The 18,002-nt window shown below is 38.8% G+C and overlaps 1 long non-coding RNA gene across 1 annotated transcript in view; it reads left to right on the plus strand.

Moving 5' to 3' along the window:
- Positions 1 to 1,461: 1,461 nt before the first annotated feature.
- LOC147579802 (uncharacterized) overlaps positions 1,462 to 18,002 on the plus strand; it is a 91,320-nt gene continuing 74,779 nt past the window's right edge. Inside the window, exons 1-2 of the long non-coding RNA XR_015251825.1 lie at positions 1,462 to 1,516; positions 14,040 to 14,170. This is a non-coding gene — a long non-coding RNA (uncharacterized LOC147579802). The remainder of the gene's footprint in view (positions 1,517 to 14,039; positions 14,171 to 18,002) is intronic.

Below are 18,002 nucleotides of genomic sequence, written 5' to 3' on the forward strand. Positions count from 1 at the left end.
TCTGTTTTCCTTTAGAGTTGTTTTACAAGGAACTCTTAAGAACCTTTTCTAAGTGTGACATTTCAAAGCCTGAGGTTTTGTGCCCATCTGCAATTTATCTCTTAGCATTTATTAAAAGGAAAGATGCTTTTGTGAAATTTCATTCGACTGTTAGCACAGTACATGTCTTTTAAAGTTTACAAATTCCAATATATACATCTGTATCCCCAGCTCCTTAGCAAGGAATATAAAATACTAGCTTAAAATACTAGCTCATTTACTAATATTTATTGAGTTATAGAATGGCGATGCTGTGCTAAACCTGGGCAGAACAAAGTTCCTGTGCTTGGCGATTGTAGATCCCAAGCAGTGAGATAAAAATACAATAAAACAAGCTGATAATGATACAGTATAAAAATCTACTGTTCAGACTTCTATATCTGAACTGCTTGAGACCAAACCCAAACCCAAACAGTAAGTCCCTGTATAATATGTGGAGTTGCTTTAGAGGAGATATGGGGGGTAGAAGCTGGAGAAATCAGGTAAAGCAAGAATGTATGCTGCTGTGCAAAGAGCCAAGTGTCATGGATGAGTTGGGGCTTGAGATCATAGTGTGAAGTGGTCAGATAGGAGTTCAGATGCTCCTTAATTCCCCAATCAAATCATAAAGAAGGAAGCTCATGCATTCCTTCAGTGTGGGGGGATGGAAGGAAAGATTTCGGGAGATGAGAGGTGAGTGTAAACACTACTGGAGGAATGCACTGCAAGCCAGGAGTCAGTGTGGTCAGCATGGCACCCAGAACAGATCATCATCATCCTCTGGGGGCATGGCACTGTCTTTGTTTAGATCCTTGAGCAATCCACACAGAAGGCTGGAAGGGGACAGGCTAAAAGCTGATGGGTTAGACAGGAATCCAGGGTGCTGAGAAAGACCCTGCCAAAGTGATAAACTATTGGTGTGTAGCTTCCATGGTGACATCAATACCCATAGTCTGAGAGTCTTTCTCTTTCCTCTCCTGCTGCTGCTCAAGTAGGACTACTACCTACCTCTGCCTGGGCCACTGTACTAGACCCCTATTTGGCAACCCTTTCAAGGCCTGCCCTCCTCTTGCCTAACTGTTCTTTATACTAATGATCAATCTTTTCAAAACCCCCCTTGCAGCTTGTCTGATCCTGCAAACTTGACGTTCCTGCTTCAAGTTCATACTTTACTAATCATTTTTCAAGTATTTCCATAAACTGTTATGAATCTTATTTCACAGGTTTTTTTTTTTTTTTCCTCCAGATATTTAGCCCTTGCCTCACCTAAGTCAGAATTTTTATTTTTGCTTCTGTGCTTTTGCTCAGCTATTTCCTTGGCCCCATTCCCCTTGGTTTATATTCTATTGACCCTTCAAGGTCCAGTCTAAATCCTAATTTTAACTTAAAAATGTAGGCTACATACTTCAGTTCATGAATGTTTGTTTTCTTTTCTGTTTGCCAGGGATGAGTCTATGAACTAGGATGCTGGAAAGAAATTACCTCATTTCACTTTCTGGTGAGTCCAATAGTTTCATGTATTTCCATTCTGCTTTCTGTACCATATAGTAAACAGGTTGACAATGGAAGTCATTCTGAAAATCCTATGGTACCTCAGGCAATGTTGGGCTTCAAGCAGTTAATACATAACATGTGCTTATTAACTGAGGAAGCCGTGTTGAAAAGTGTCATAAGGATACAGAGTATAGAGAGGTGATCAAGAGTTGAAGGGTACTAGTCAGACTTTCCAAAGAAGACAATATAATTGTGCAAGGGCTTTATTTCTTTTCAAAGACTTAGAATGGGAGGGATAGAAGGGAAAAAATTCCAAATATTATATGGTCCCTTGTATTGTTTGGTATAAGCATCTAGGGAAAAATAGAACCTGGAATATTTGATGAACCCTCCAACTATGATATATTAATATGGAATGTGCTTTATTCTTATTTTTTTATTCCTCAGAATCCCTGTGGTTTTTAACAGTTGAAATTATCCAAGGAGAATGTGTGGTCCTTTTGACCAGGGACTAGTTTCCATAAATAAAATAGCCTACTAATTATCATCTCTTCTGTCTCCAGTCCATTTCTGCCACCCATAGCAATGAAGGACTCCATTAAAAAACATTACTATTTTATTAAAAATGTTAGATTGATTTAATATTCCTTTTAATTTCCCAGTAGGTTTTGAAGAGATTATGGAACCATCTGCATATGCCCAGAAGCAGTGATAATAATAGCAGGAGAACCTGCTTCAGCATTAGTGGCCCTTTCTTTTTTAAAAGTGACCTAAATGGGGTCATTGCCTTTACTGATCAGTTAAAGTTCTTTATCTTCTTTCAAACTGGTAACAAGGGAGATGATACTTTTCAATACTCATCTAGGGCATGGTAAAAATGAATGTTTGCTGAAGTAAACAATTCATGCAGACTACTTATTGGGCTTATTCAGTAATCAGAGTCCATGAAAAAGTTGAGCCCGTTCATTCTTAACTTGTTTTCATGTGCTGTATATCCTTTAGTAGTTTGGTGAAGCTTATGAACCATGTCTGTGCCAGTGATAAAGCAACAGCTTCTTAGCTGCAAGCTCACTCTTCTAAATTCCACTTTGTGATACCGTGGAAAAGACTTTGCCAACCACATTTCAGAATGGCCACCTGGCTCCCTGCAAGGCTATGCCAATGGGGGCACTAGAGATAGAGGACAAGACTGGGGGACAGAGAAGGGAGGATTTTCTTCTTCCTGTTGGTTTTGTATGGGCTTCCTGTTTGTTTCCTGCCTGCTTCCTATTACTGTGCAATACTTATTCCCTTAGAATCAGCTGTTTACTTGCACAACAACAGCTGGATTCATTCTGTAGCTTTTCAACATTTGTAGAGTTGGGTTATAGCACCACCTCAGAGACCTCAGCCCCAACTAGTGCTCCCTTCCCAGGAGTCTGCATTTCAGCTCCACAAGGTCTTTCCTCTAAGTTTAAAAAGTTCCAACCTCTTCCCTTTGTTTTCCCAGGTCAAGGAGTGTGGGTGCCTCCTGCAATTGATACCTCCATGATATTTTAGTGCAGTGGTAGGCAAATACACATACATTATCTACTGCTGTTTCGGTTCTCTCTCTCTCCCTCTCTCTCTCTCTCTCCCCCCCCCCCCCCATGCCCAGAGCAGAGCCCAATGAGGGGCTCAAGGTGGGACTGGATCTCATGACAGTGACATCATGACCTAAGCTGAAATCAGGAGTCTGACCCTTAACCAACTGAGCCACCCAAGGGCCCCATTGCTTTAGTTCTACAACAGAAGAGATGAATTCTTGTGATGGAGACTACCTGGCTGTATTAAAATGCTGATTATGTGGTCCTTTATACAAACAATTCATTGAACTCTGCCTCAATGTTCTATTCTTGCCTTTTTAGTTAATAAATTTACACTAAATTTTAAAACTTCATATTACATTTTCTCTGTTCAGGGCCTCCTGGGTGGCTCAGTCGGTTAAGCATCCGACTTCAGCTCAGGTCACGATCTCGCGGTCCGTGGGTTCGAGCCCCGCGTCGGGCTCTGGGCTGATGGCTCGGAGCCTGGAGCCTGCTTCTGGTTCTGTGTCTCCCTCTCTCTCTGCCCCTCCCCCGTTCATGCTCTGTCTGTCTCTGTCTCAAAACTAAATAAAGGTTAAAAAAAATTTTTTTTTTTAAATAAAAAAAAATTTTTCTCTGTTCAATAACACAAATGGGGGCACCTGGGTGGCTAAGTTGATTAAGTGTCCCAGTGTTGATTTAGGCTCAGGTCGTGATCTCATGGTCATGCGATCTAGCCCCTGTTTGACATTCTCTCTCTCACTCTGTCTTCCCCGTCCCCACACATGCATGCATTCTTTCTGTCTCTGTCTCTGTCTCTGTCTCTGTCTCTGTCTCTGTATTTGTCTCTGTCTCTCTCAAAATCAATAAGCTTTTTTTAAAAACCCAAAAAAACCTTGAATGATTAAAACCTTGAATGATTAAAAAAAAAAAAAAACTGGTTCCACAAGTGGTCTAAGGAAGTGGACACTCCAAAATGGGGATTTGGGGATTGCTTTGGTCATATTCTTGTGCTTGAGCACAATGACGAAGTTAGATGCTAGTAGTCCACAGCATACAGTAGCATCTTATTTAATCAGATAATCATCTGTGATTGATTGTGATAAAGGATCTACTAAAGAAAGTGCCTAAGAAGCTGCTGAACTTGGCCATTAGAACAGCAATGATGATAATAAGGACTTTGGTGTGGAATGGGTTTTGGATTGCTCATACAGAAAGAAAATGACAAATCCAGACACCCAAAGACTTCTGCAGCTCTAAAAGAATATTTTATTTTTTGTAGCCACAGAGCTAACATTGCTGAACATCAAATACAAAATTTCAACTGGGCAGGGTGTACAATTAAAACAAAAGTTAAATGCTTAATATTTTCAAGTCTCTCATGTATGAGCACGGAGTCTGACTTGGGATGAAATGCACCCCTATTAGTCTGGTGAAATCTATGAACCCCTCTTGGACTACTGCCTTTGGATGCGCAAAATAAAATATAGGGAACCAAAAGGAAGCTAATATTGAAATACAGTAATCAAAATGTTATACATGTTTTAAAACAATGAATGCTTTAAAGAAAAAATCTAGCAGTAGGTCTTATAAATGCCATAATTTTGAACACTTTCTTGAGATATCTGCGTCAACTGTAATATAATATGAAATATCTGTTATTTCTGTTGTTGACAAAGTAATTGATAACGGTAACACTACTGTGATTTTTTGCCCATATATATTATTGAAGGAAGTGCTAAGTTTCAGTTAGAGGTTAATAAAAGTAAAGATGTGTATTTTCTTCTCTAAGTTCAATAATCTTCTGAATGACATCCATGTATCCCAAACTAAGAATCTCTGTTTTAGTCGTATCCATATTCTTGAGAAGTTAACTGAATAAGTCAAAATTAATTAGATGAGGGCCAAAGCTATAAGCCTCATTTAATCATCTTTTAACTCTTTCTACTTACAACTCCTCCTAGTATCATTCTCCATTTTTTACCCCCAGGAATCTCTTCTCTAGGAGATGCGATGAGGTACATCTTCTGTGTGCACCTATATAGTATCCTGGACTTTTACTATAAAAAATATACTACTTATGTAATTTCCTGTATTGCACTTTCCCCATTAAAGAACTATGATACTACACTGCCTATTTATCTTTATGTATTTTTTCCACTAGATTATAAACTTTCTGTTATTAGAGACCATGTTGGACTTGTTGTATCTCTAACATAGGGCCCCCCACCCAGTCATGCTCAGTATATATTTGTGAATAAACAAGTGAATGAATTGATGAATTCTAAGGTAGAAGTGGTTTTTGCTCTTATTGGTGGCCAAAGTTCTCACCTAGATATATTTGTTAAATGTCTATTTATTTTGAGAGAGAGAGAGAGAGAGAGAGAGAGAGCACGAGAGTGAGCAGGGGAGAAGCAAAGAGAAAGAGAATCCCAAGCAGGCTCCATGCTGTCAGTGCAGAGCCCTATGCGGGGCTTGATCTCAGGAACCATGAGATCATGACCTGAGCCAAAATCAAGAGTTGGATGCTTAATGAACTGAGTGACCTAGGCACGACTCTCAGCTAGATATTTTATATAAATGCTGCCACAAGTGGAGATAGAAGAGAGAATGTGAGTGACATATCAGTTCAAATCTGCCCACCACTAGAAAAGGAACTCCGTGTTCAGACCCTCCCGACAGTGGTATAGTAGACATGTCATTTACTGGGGTGGACACTGTTGATTGCTTAAGCAGCAGCCACTGTTCCATTTTCTCCTTTGCAAATAGAATTATGATTTGTTTTTACAGTATCGTATGATATGTAGGTCAGGGGAGACTGGGTCTCTATTAGTGATGGGGGTGGGAGATGAGTCTTGTTTAAGCTAATCCTGTCATGTGACTCTCTTTGACAACATTGGCATGTGATGCAATTATGGGCAATGAAATGAGATGGCAAACTGGTGAGGAGTGTCTAGGAAAAGTCAAAAAGAGATGCATGGGAGGCAACGCCCCTGTTCCTCTCCCTTGGAAGTTATTATATGAGTAAGTGATGCCTAGAGTTCATCCAACCCAAGTGTGACAATGAGGGGAGCAGCTGGCACACTGAAAGTGACAGTGTGGAAAAATGGAAAGAAAGTTCATCATTGTTGATCTCATCGTGATGCCGTATGAATCAAATGTTGTACTTGTTATACAACAGATGTCTTTATTGTTTGAGCCATTTTTTGATTGGCTTTTTTTTTTTTACTTGTATCCCAAGGTGTCCTAACTATATCACCTTCTTAAGGGAAGCACAGCTTTACTAATGCTCATGGATGAATGTGAAAGGAATTTCTTTCTGCCTGAGATTTCGATACTTGACTGTAGCAGAAGTATGTCATAGGATGCAGGAATTTTTTTAGAGATCCAAAGCTCTAGCAGACTAATTTAGAGAGTGGGTAGGATGCCAGCCATTTCTGAAGCTCATCAAATGAGAACATTTAAAGCTGGGTGATAAGCCTTTATAGGTAAACTAATGCCAAAACCTTTTTCAAACCAAGTATTCTATGGCAAGGCGTTCTGCAGCATGTTATGTGTTACCATGTTATGAAACTGGCTTTGACATTTGGATGTCTACCACTTGGTGAGTGGTTAGTTATAAAATGCTATTGGTTCAACAGATTATACTTCTGGAATAAAGCCTGGACTTCTGGGATCTTTTTAGTGGCTGGTTTATTTGTATTTCCAAGGCCATTTTTCCAATAAGCCAACACAATCAAATTACATGCAGCTTTGAAGACATTCTACCTTACAGTTTGACATTTTAATTAGGACTTTAAAGAGATAATAATCACTGCCCACAACTTCCCTAATGTTACCTAGAAATGGGTCAGTTAATTAGGATCCCAGAAAAACCACTGCATACATTTCTTTTTAATTGTTTTTCCAAACTTCCATCACCACATCTCTTGGCTTCAACTCAGACCAAATCAAACAAACAGCAGGGAAGGGTTCAATCTCTTCAGCCTTCTGAAAAATCTAAGGGTGCAAATAAGGAAGTCAGTCTCTGTCCATCATCTAAATTTGTATGCTTCACTCTGCATAAGATATTTTTCTTTCATTTCAAGATTGCTTTTGAAAGGAAAACCATGCCAGTTCATTTTATTAGATCATTCTCTATGAAAGCCATTAGGATCCTGTTCACCTGGTCCCTTTGATTCTTGTATCTATACTTCATTATTCTTTATCTCTCTAGGGTAAGTTTATTAATGGGTGGTCCCACTAAGGAATTTTTTAATGCTCTCTGGCTGCATTAAATTCCTTCTAAGTGGATTTTACAAGGTGGAAAGAAAAATGAGTCCATCTATTATTGAGAAACAAAGGGGCCTAGGGTGTGATAGCAATTCAAGAAATGAATTCTGCTCTCTTGGGCAGATTATGTGTAACAGGATGCTCACTGCCTCACCAAGACTTGCCGCTCCCTATCCCTTGGGTCAATATACAAGAATGGAAATGTGGTAAATGTCTGAGTTGTTTTCTAATGCTCTGATGTGTTTTGACACATTCAAGAGGGAGAGGTGGTTGCTGCTTCCCAGAAGAGATTTAAGGAGTGTAACAATATGCCACTCTGTCATTCTGCCAGGCAAGTACCTTTAGCCTCACTTTTGAACCTGACTGCATGTGCCTCAGTCTCCAGTTGGATCAGTTGCAACATTTATTTCAGTTCCTCAGATCTTGCAGTTATAAAGTTCTTTTAGTTAAATAGTTGGACTGTTGGTGGTTAATTTGAAAGATACCTTCAAATTGCAACTGCATTGATGATTTAACATCCTGCTTAGTGTATTCACTTCACTCTTGTTCATTGTCATAGACAGGTGTCCCGTGAATCATGTGAAGCTCAAGCTTTAAGACCCCTGCACGATCCCCTTCCAAGTCTCTAGCAAAGAACTCTAACAACGAAATCATGTTTGTGTAAAATTTGAAAACAGAAGATTATATAATAACAATCAGTTGTAACCACTGTGTACTTTCACAATGAATTTTGTATTCTTTTTCTTAAAGAAGGGCCCCCAAATGTCATAAAGTTTAGGCTGTGTTAGGCCTCGATCTGTCTCCTTTGTTATATACTTTTTCGAAGATTGTAGGTCCTTGATTAGAAAAGTGTGATGTGTGGGGCGCCTGGGTGGCGCAGTCGGTTAAGCGTCCGACTTCAGCCAGGTCACGATCTCGCGCTCCGTGAGTTCGAGCCCCGCGTCGGGCTCTGGGCTGATGGCTCAGAGCCTGGAGCCTGTTTCCGATTCTGTGTCTCCCTCTCTCTCTGCCCCTCCCCCGTTCATGCTCTGTCTCTCTCTGTCCCCAAAATAAATAAACGTTGAAAAAAAAAATTAAAAAAAAAAAAAAAAAAAAAGAAAGAAAAGTGTGATGTGTCCAGATAGCTACGTGGTTGCTTTCAAAGTAGCTATCTATGCAAAGGAATGTCTTTGAAGCAGACAAAATTAGTTTGGTATATTTTATTGTTCCTGTGTCCATGTTTCTTTGAGATTTCTCCAAATTTGAGATCTTTATCTGATCTTGGGAGTTTAAATCAGTTAAGATATGTGTGGCACTTAGTACAGGAGATATGCATGGTAAGTCCTTGGTGAATACTAGCTATAATAATTATTACTGTATTTATTTCCTCCAAATTTTGCAGCCTTGTGTATCTTTTTCTACCACTCTTCACTAGAGAGACCATTTCTATTATCACCCTGAGAAACACCCCATTGCCCAGATGAATCATTTGTTTTTCTTCCCTGCTTTTGAAAATATTTCTCACTATTTTCAGCCATATATAAGAATAATATAATAAAATTCTTGATGATGGGCCAAGAAAAATGATGGCTTAATACAGTGTCCCAAGGTGACATAGTGGAAGAGTGTAGGGACCAAATGCTTGCTCCACTATTTGTTAGGTGACCATCCTAACTTTACTTACTTCTGGGAGAAAAAAGATATTGCTTATATTAGAGCACTGTTTTGGGGAACAAGTGCATAAAGCACTTATCACAGTGTCTGGAATAGACTAAGCACTAATGAATAGGAATAATTAATGTAACCAGACCACTCTTTACGACACAGTGTCTGAACCCAAAAGAAGGCACCTTTAATGGAGCCATTCAGATAATTTTTTGTCAGTTAGGGAGATATTCAGAAGCATAGTGATTTATCTAGGGTTTCTCAAATATGGTTCAGTTAAAATTCCTATATCTGTGAACAGCTCTATGTTTCCTAAGATATAGGATGAAGAACAATGGGAAGATAATATTCTGGCATGCTTAGGAATGCTGATAAGTTATCTCGTAGGCTTACTTTACATGGCTTCACAGCCCTTAAAGTCTCAAACTAACTAGTGGACTTTGAAGTCTACTAGAATTTAATAAAAATGTTATCAGAATAAAATTTGAATTTATTTGCCTAGTTGATATAACTTTATACTGGATTTATGTACAGATTCAAGTAATAATTGGTAATGGTTAAGAATTAGAAATAGCATACTAGGAAATATAGTCCTCAAATCTCATTTGAATCTCATCCCAAGTGTCTTCACAATCAGGGATTGGAAAGATTGATTTCTACCTTGCTTGAAAATTTTAGGAAAAAAATATCTATAGTATTTCTTTAATTTGTTTGGATAAACTATTGTTTTGTTTCGTACTTAATGTATAGATCATCTCTTAAGTTATTTGTCTAATAGGGCCAAAATTGATAAAATATTTTCCTGAATTTGAAAACGTCTGTAGTCTCAACAGTGCTAGACCAAGTTGAGCAATTCTATACAGACACACAAAAAATGGATGATGTACTATATAAGAGCATATGTAGCCTTTCAAAAAATATCTACCAAATATGAAATAAATAAAAATTTTAGACTATGATGTTCTTAAGGGCAGTGTCTAGCAGAATGCCTGGACCATAGATGTTCACTATATATTTGTTAAATGAGTAAAGGAATATATTGACCTGAATTTAATTAAGTTGCGTAGTTTGGACTTGGTAGGGAAAGCCCATGAAATATACTGAAAAAATTTGAATCTTTGAGGCTCTTAGAAGGATAGTCAGAGACTTTGAGGGCTTAAAAAGGAATTTAGTGACCATACAGGCCAACCGATTCATTTTATACCAGGGAGACCAAATGACTTTATATAAACTAGAGATGGAACCAGGAGATAGTATGGAGTTTAATTAAGTGGGGTAATTTGGACTTGGTAGGGAAAGTAAATGAAATATACTGAAAAAATATGAATCTTTGAGCCTCTTAGAGGATAGTCAAAAACTTTGAGGGCTTAAAAAGGAGTTTAGTGACTATACAGGCCAACTGCCTCATTTTATACCAGGGAGACTGAATAACTTCTATAAACTAGGGATAGAACCAGGAGATACTATGGAGGGCAAATGAGTTGTACATGAAATCATTCTTGTACACTGTGTTTCCAAGTCAATCAGTAAATCATCAGATTTTGTGGAATGATATTAAGAAAACCAGTGCTCTGCCAATGGCAAGGTTTGGTTTCTTCTATTATTTATGTTTACTTATAGTTATCAATTTCTTTCAGACTAACTCCCAAGGACAGTCTAGATAATTGTTATAAGGGAAAACTATAACATTGCATAGAAAAAAAAAAAAAGATGATCATGGCTGAGGAGTTTGGAAATGTCTGTCTTTCAAAGGTTTCTATTGTAGTGAGGTTTGACATATATCATGTACACGGTATAAGTGAAAATTTAGGGGAATGTGAAGAATAGGAAGTAAGATTTATACAATAGACGAAACCTGAGGCACAGCAATCCACATGGCTCCAATCAGTGTTAACCCCTATTTAGATGCTCATGAAAAGAAGGGAAACAAGAGAGTACTGTGCTTCTGAGGTTAAAAACGCTCCACTCCAGGAATCTGGGTTCCTAAACCTGTGGGGGGGAGGGGGGAAGAGAGAGAGCGCGAGAGCTAGTGCACGTGTGGGAGGGAGGGCAAGCTTTGATACATTGGATACCTGAGTCCTTTAAGGTATTTGGCTTCCTTAACCTCATACAAAGCTACTTGCCTAGGGAGAATAAGGAACAGATCACAGTAAAGCTGGCTATGTATCATCTCAAATAACTGGTCAGCCTTTTAAGTCCCAAAGGAAATTTAGCCTCAGCCAAACTTTTGCATTCCTTTGAGCAACCCTCTAGGCTGGTGCTTCTAAGAGTAGTTCTTCCCATTAGTAGCCATCATGAGGTCTGAACTAGTTTCCTTTCCAACTCAGTTTTGAAGACTGGTGAACAAACCAGACTTGAGTTTGGGTTGATGATCTGTAGGATTGATAAGACTCCCCAGACTAAAATTGCATTGTCTTAAAGCAAAAGACAAACAATTAAGGCTATTCTTAGTGGCTAGTAAAAGACAGTAGGCAAAGTTATAAGATTCAGGTGTGTCAAAAGCATTACATTAGTCTTGCCAGCATGAGACCAATAAGTACTAAAGAAGAGTTATAGCTACAGGTGGAAAATATTAAATCACTATTTTTGTACTTCCTAGTGCCCTCAAAAGTTTTGGCAGAGATATGCCTATAGGCTGCTGCTCTGGCTGTGCAAAAAAAAAAAAAAAAAGAGAAGAATTTAGTAGAGAAAATTGAATTCAGGATCTGTACTCATAGAGTTGGATATGAATGAGCAAATGCTAGTTTTTCAGTGAAGTAATTTCTATAAACCGAAATTAAATTGATTTGATGGCTCTGAAGCTAACACTTTTGGGTATCCTTTTTAAAGGATCTTCTGAAATGTCAATTTGTGGTAGAGACACGAAGCTCACAATCCTATTTGAAAAAAGTTGGGCATAGCAAAAAATTTATTTTAGATAAAGTAAATGTATTTTATTAAATAAAATTTTATTTTATTAAATAAAATTTTAAATAAAAATAAAATTGTATTATTAAATAAAAATTTATTTTATTAGAATATTCCTAGTGTTTTCAAAATTAGTCTTGCATCACCTGTTATTATAGGGGAACACTGAATAGAATGTTTCTCAGACATGGCTGGTGTGTCCAGCTTTGAGTACTAGTTAGGACTTTTGCCAAAATACACATTTACTTTGCTAGCTTGGGGGAATGAAACTAGCAACTGGATGCTGCCTTTAAGCACATGAGTATCTTTTTGGTATATGCTAAATTAAAGAGTTTAAAAGAAAAGGAAACTTCCATTCACACAAAACTCTGGTTAATATCTCAGAGCTGAGTTCCCTGCAACATTTGGAAGGGTGAGGAGAGTAAAGAAATATCTCTGGCATTTACCTTTAGGTTGAACAAACCACATTAATTCTACACTTTTATTGTAGCACATTTTTCCTTTCCTGGATTTTTGATCCTTTCTGCATTACTTTTGACCAGTGACCACTGCTAAGAATTTCCCTAGGTATATATAATAATTAAGACTCTACCGTGTAGAATAAAAAATAGTCTGTGTTTCTTATCTGTATGTCATTTGCTTGTACCAACCTAGCCATTTTATGATTACGATAGATTGTATTTTTCCAACCTCAAAGAATGTTTTTTACTAATTCCTTTCAAATTCTTCTCACTCAGTGAACGATTCAGAAGGAAAAGCTCAGATTCAGGTGAAGGCAGTCATACCAGATACTTGCCAGACCACAAAAACTTCAGCTGCCTGGGCTTAAGGCTGATTTCAGTCACTTAAGAATCTGGGGATGAAAATACTGTTTGTAGGGAACTTGTAGGAATTCTGTGAATGTCACAGATCAGGTCTGTCACCCATTCAGTTGAAGAAGCATTTAACAGTCTTCTTTAATGACTTTCTTCATCTCTTTATCATCATTGTTTTGATTATTAGACCCTCTAATAATTTCCAGACTCTAGAATTAGAGTTTCTTCCCCTGAAGACCTTGAAGTTCAGCCCTGATAATCCTCCTTTGGGGAAGATGGTTTGCCCTGTCTTGCTTTTCTCATCCCTGTGCTTTGGTCTTCATGCCCTAACTCAGTGGTTCTCAAATGTGAACATGCATCTGGATCCCTGGGAGGCTTGCTGAACTGTGGATTGCTGAGCAAATGCCCCCACCCCAGAGTTTCTGACTCTGGAGAATTTGACTTTCTAAATAGTTCCCAGATGTGACATGCTGCTGGTCCCAGGACCATACTTAGAGAACCATTGCTCTAATTAGGCACCAATTCCCATTCTGAGAACATTCCACTTTTCTTTCCACTTTCCATCCATTTCTATCTTTTTCCTCTTTTGAGCCAATTTTTCTGCACTTATTTTCAAATATGTTGCTAAATGTGCCAGACATGCTGAAGTCTTACTGTCTAATACAGTAGCATTCAAATTACATAGTTTTCATCTCACATTGTTCACCTGGGCATTCTAGTGTTGCAACTAGTTACCTAAGGATGATTTGACATCTCCAACTATCACAGCCCAGCTTCTGAATTATGTAACTCAAGCAGAGTTACAAATCAAGGGTCATAGAGTTTTGTGCTGGCAAGTAAGCTTATTTCTGTTTCATGATGGACTTCTTTGTCACAGTGATATTATTTGCTCATCAACCCAGTCTCCAGCTAGTTATTTTGGAAAACAGACAGATTTATGTTTTCATACAGTGATGCATTTATCATTTTCAAAGTATTTTCAAATCAGTTATGCATACATTGTTTGGGAGATCTCAAAGTTGATTATCCAAGTTGGTTACCACCAACAGTCAAGAGGCGTAAATATAACACTTGATAAGTGTAATATAAATGCCAAGGAAGCAGCCTGTCTTGTCAAATTCCACCAAGGGCAAGCAATGCAGCAGTTGCAGACCTGTCCATAGTGGCCTGATGGATGGCTGTGCATGTTGGTACTTCAAGGATCCTGGCTCTATCCCCACCCATGGGACAACCTTACATGTGATGAGAGTTATAATTAAAATGGGACTTGACAAAGTAATTGGGAGAGGCAGCTGCTTTTGCAATGTTCAGGACTAGTTCAATGGATTTTCTTCCCCCTTTTCAGTAGCATTCAGCAGCTTCTTTGGTGACCAGCTATGTCGTTTGGCAGCGGGCTAAAGGGCTCACAATTGCATGGAGCAAGAAGCATGCTGAACCATGATGTTCCAGTTTAAAAGGACAGAGCTACAAACAAAGGTAGGCTTTTATTTGGGTAATATCCTTTCAATTGCACAAAATCTCATGCCCGACCACATGCCATTCACCACTGCCATGCTCATAGCTCCGTGCATATGTCTTCACTCTCTTATTCTGGAATCCTGGGTGGTGATAGTGGTGGTGGGGGGTATGTAATCAATGTCAGCATCTTGTCTTGAGTTTTCCTATTTTTCTCCAGTTCTCATTTGCCTCTTTGATTCTTTTCTTTACCAATTTCAACACCTATTCCCTCCTTCTTTTGGGGCCTATGTTTCTTATTAAGATGATTATTTTTGGCAGGTGGTTTCGGCCCCTGAATGTAATATTCAGCATTCTCTTTTGATGGGAGAAAACTCATAGTATTGCAGCCTTCACATAGAATACAGATTAAGTCTTGCCCTGCCTGTCCACAGGTCCACAGGCAAAGTGCCTGTCTACAGAATGTGGTGATGCTTCCCCTTCATTGTACTTGTCACAGTTAATAGTTCTCACATATTTGAATGACTATTCGATCAATATCTATCTTCCTCACTGAACATGGGCCACTGGGAAGACAATAGCTACCTATTTTACTGTTGAGACCATTTGGTTTCAAGTGCCTCTCAGTGTGCCTGGCAGAGCAGTCACACAATAATATTTGTTGTTGGGAAGAAAAGAATATAGATCTCAAGTGTACCAGTCCTTAGCTGATGTTAAGTACATGCTGGGAATGCTACTCTGCTTTGGAAAGGATTATGCAGAAAGATCTAAGTTTCATTAATGAGTTCGTTTTTTGGTTTGTTGTTTCAGTTTATTTTGAGACATTCAGATGACGGTGTTTGTTGAGTGGAAATAGAGCATGTATCATGCAATATGGAAAAATATTAACTATAGTGAATTATACCTTCTAGTCTAGCAACCTGTTGCTGGAATATATAGATTGTTAGAGCTTTATATTAAGTTTCTCACAATTTTGGAAATATGGTATGTAGCCGTTTTTCTAGCATTATCCTAACAATTATCACAGACTGGGTGTGATAAATCTATTGTCTCACAGTTCTGGAGCCTTGAAGTCCAAGATCAAGGTGTTGGCAGGGTTGGTTACTTCAGAGGACTATGAAGGGAATTTATTCCATGACTCTGTCCTCACTTCTGGTGGACCTTGGCAATCTTTGGCATCCCTTGGCTTGTATAAGCATCTCCCTGAGCTCCACTTTCATGTTCAAATGGTATTATCTCCGTGAAGCTGTGTCTTCTTATAAGGACACCAGTCACTGGATTGGGGCCCACCCTACTCCAGGATGACCTCATCTGAACTAATAACATCTGCAACAACCCTATTTCCAAATAAGGATACTCTCTGGGGTATTTGGGAGTTAAGATTTCAACATATGATTTTTGGATGGATAGAATTCAACCATAACATGATCTAGTAAGAGGTAGCTATTGAAAAGAAGATGCAGCTGCTCAGCCAGAATCTTTGTACCCAGAACCTCCTCCCCACGTTCCCTGCCACCACCTTTCAGTGGCAGGGTTTCAACCTTTTCTGATGCAGGGTCAGGATAATCTTGGCTTGGCAATTAACTTTGATTTAATGAGTTGAACCTGTTTTGGAGAGCCAGCCAGCAGGTAAGGTGCCAGCTGGCACCTGTCTCTGTACCATGTCCAGTGGCAGTTAGGGACACTGCATGAGACAGTATGAGAAGACTCCTGATGTCTGCAGAAGGTGCAAAAACTTATTTCTCCTCACTGGCATTTGAAGAGCAGTGCCCTCGGCTCCCCCTGCTATGTGCAGAAGGCTAGAGAAGCTTCTAGAACAGTATCTGGTGTTGGCTACTCAGAACCCTGACATCAGTTGATGAACACCATTGATCTGTTCTGACATAAGAGTTCCTATCAAAGGAAAACTAGGGTGATGAAATACATTGGAACCATCTGACACAAATATTTTATTTCACCATAGTAAAAGGGGAAGGTAATGTTTGACTTCTGGCTGAATGTCCATGAGAAAGACCAATATGTAATCTTGTCTTTGGCTTGTCATCAAGAGAACATGTTACATCACTTGCTTGTAGCTTCCAGGTCCTTAAAAAAGTAATTGGTTGAGATATAAAGGCTTTCCAAATTGTAAAATTCAGAGTCCGTTGTCTCTGTTAATGCTGCCTGTGCTCTCAGGTGCAGTCATTGCTTTCGTTTTGGGATCAATGATAGAGAAAGAGGGAAAGAGGAGGAGAAGGAGAGAGAGATGGAAAGAGAGGATAGGGAGAAATAGAGTGTGAAGTTACAGCAATGGGCCCGCACCACGGCAAATGATTTGTCCACAGTGAGTTAGTGTAAGAGGTGGAACTTGAATGTAGATCTTTTCCTGAATGGGGCAGAAAGCTCTTCTATAAAAAATATCATTGGGTAAAGAAGGTGAGGAAAGAAGGTCAGGGATAACACTAAATAGAAAACAAAACTGCAAATGGCAAGGAAAAGTGACAAACCGGAGAAAGAACTATACAATGTGGCCCTGCTTCAGCTCCTGACTACCTATGTCATCCCAGATGAGGCACCCCAAAACTACAGGCCTTATCTTTTCTCACCTGGAAGAGAGGGCACTGGGATAGCTCATTTCTAAGGAAGTTTTAGAGTAAAACTTCCACAATATTGTTGTTTCAAGTCCATCTAGAATCTGGATTCCCTATATCTTTAGTTAGCTAGATCTGTCTCTATAGTCTTAAAGTTGTTTTTTTTTTTTTTTTTATGTTTAGTTATTTATTTTGACAGTGAGAGAGAGAGAGTCCTTGCACGCAAGCTGGGGAGGAGCAGGGAGAGAGGGAGAGAAAGAATCCCAAGCAGGCTCTGCACTTGATCTCATGAACCATGAGATCAGGACCTGAGTTGAAACCAAGAGTAAGACACTTAACCAACTGAGCTACCCAGTACCCCATATAGTCTTAACGTTTTATTTATTTCGTTTAAAGTTCCCTCTAATTGATTCTTGTCTTTCTATATATGATATTTTTTTCCTTTACATCCATGGTTTTAGGGTAGCTGTGCTACAAACTATACTGTAAAACTATTTTATAAGAAGCATGTGGCCAAAATTAATTATTTTGCCGTTTTTGAAGTTAAATACCTTAAAAAGATAAGCCTTAATGGCAAAAAGTGAAATCAAATCCCCTCTCCCAAATGGTAACTGCAACAAAGAAATTTGTGTGTCATAAAGTAGGGTCTTTATGGTACATACACGATCCTACCTCCAGTTCTTCAAACTATAATTCTGAGTATGATTGCACACCAATAAGCAAGCATATAAGGGAAGAGGAAGATAGGCTTCAAGACTTATACTCTGAATTTAAATCCACTGTACAGATTTGATGATATTTGGAAGTACAGTAAGAACATCCCCAGTAAGTGTCTCGCTGAGTGAAGGCCATTTTGAACTTGTAGTCAAGGTGGCAGCAATTTAGCTCAGGCGAGAACTTACATCCACACAGATGTCCCTCACAGAAGCTCTAGTAGGTGGCACCATAAATGCTTTTGTGTTGGCACAACTTTGGGATGCTGTGTTGATAGATTATATTGGGAAGGTGGGAGGCCATGTTAGGTAGTGGTCAAGAACACAGGCTTCCCAAAGCCCAGTGGTTGTTTTAAAATACTATTTTCATTTCTCACAACTGTATGACCCTGGGTAGCCATTTTATCTTTAAAAGCCTCAGTTTCCTTACCTGTAACTAGGTGATGGGTCTTAATACGTATTTTAATTTTCTTTTGTGTGTGAGGATTAATCAAGATGATAAGTGTAAGGTGGTTGGTAGAGTGGCACATAGTAAGTGCTTATTACATACTAAGTAATAATTATTATACA

This window comes from Puma concolor, chromosome B3, assembly GCF_028749965.1.
Source record: "Puma concolor isolate L17-30 chromosome B3, mPumCon1.1.hap2, whole genome shotgun sequence".
In the NCBI taxonomy this organism is placed as follows: domain Eukaryota; kingdom Metazoa; phylum Chordata; class Mammalia; order Carnivora; family Felidae; genus Puma; species Puma concolor.